Source organism: Gavialis gangeticus, unplaced genomic scaffold (genome assembly GCF_001723915.1).
Source record: "Gavialis gangeticus isolate Ggan-Ray unplaced genomic scaffold, GavGan_comp1, whole genome shotgun sequence".
Taxonomy (NCBI): Eukaryota; Metazoa; Chordata; order Crocodylia; family Gavialidae; genus Gavialis; species Gavialis gangeticus.
The window spans coordinates 73,254-74,750 of NW_017728980.1; positions in this window are offsets into that span (position 1 = coordinate 73,254).

Here is a 1,497-nt window from a genome sequence, read left to right on the forward strand (position 1 = left end):
AGCTCTGAGTCTAGCTGCAGCTCCCTGCTGCAGCCACTGTGGACTGTCTGAATCATCTAAGCTCTCCAAATCTTTTCCAAGGATTCAGAGAGCTTTGAATCGATTAGGACCTTTTAATTGGTCCCTTGATTTGATTCAGATTTGGAGATTCGGCCACTGAATCAGGCTGAATCTCCTCCGAATCAAATCACCACCCAAAGCTTTGCACAGCCCTACAGGTTACTTCAGGGCACAAGCAGGGACTGTGTCCTGCCCTGCTTTTTTCCCCTGTGTGTTATCCAGGTATCAAATTTTAATCCCGCACTGTAAATATGCAGCGTGGGGAACATTTTTTTTTTTTGTTCCTGACACACGTCTTGCAGCATCTCAAATTCCTCTGAGATCCCGGAAGAGACGCGTGCGAACTTGTTTGGACTCACCCCTGGAACTTTCCATCCTATCACTCCCCAATCCCTCATGTATTTGTCCTGATGTCATGATCCTTTCAGTCCTGGAAACCATCCCTCTGGTCTTTCATGCTTTGGGCACTCCCATAGGCAAGTAGTGCCAATAGCATAACAGCATCATAAAGCCAGATCTGATGTACCCATCATCCATGTTAGCTGCCCCTCTGGGCTGGTCCCACATAAACATGACTTTCTGGCAACCCACCCTTCTTTAAGGTGTTGAGTAGAAGTAACCTGATCTGTATTAAATCAGTTCCTCATCAGTGGTACCAGCCTGAATTCTGGATGGTCATTAGCCTTCTCCCCCAGAACTACAGGAAACTAACTAGCATAGCAGAGCCATTACTAATGGACTGCTTGGGAATGGAGGGCATGGTGGGGAGGGGGTCATAGCAGGCCTTTCAGGTTTCTTCCAAGGGGTGGCCATAGACCTATGCACCTCATTCCACAATTGGGATTGATGCATGGTTCTCCCATTGCTGAGGTGTTTTTTCAGATTGAACCAGGCTCTGAGTTGGGGTGCATCCTGCCTGCCCAGTAAAGAAGGCACACTAGTTCCATGACAAGTTTGGCTGTGTAGATGGTGTTGCTTTGATATTTGACACAAAAACTGAATGAGCTGGCTGGGTGGGTCAGGCCCTGGGGATGGGAGCTTGACCCACCCAGCCTGGAATTGTACAGCATGTGATTCCATCTGTCCTCTGATTGCTGTGGTCCAGGTGGAGGGCTCTCTTGTTAGCAGATGGCTGTCACACTGACTGTTCAGAGTGACAGGAAATATATTCCTCTAAGGGTATAAAAAAGATTAATCTATTGCTGGGCCACACGCACAAATCCAATCTCTCTGTTCATATATGGAGATTTGCTTAAGTCCTGATTTGATTTAAGAACATGTTAAAGTAGTTACTCCTCGGTCCTTATCAGATTAAGCTTCAAGCTAGCTTTGCCTTGTTCATCTGGAGGCTTGTTCTCCTACCTATATGTTGTTGTTGTTGTTGTAGCTAGTAATTATCCTGGACCTGTTCATTCTTTTGGGGTAGGGAAATGGCTA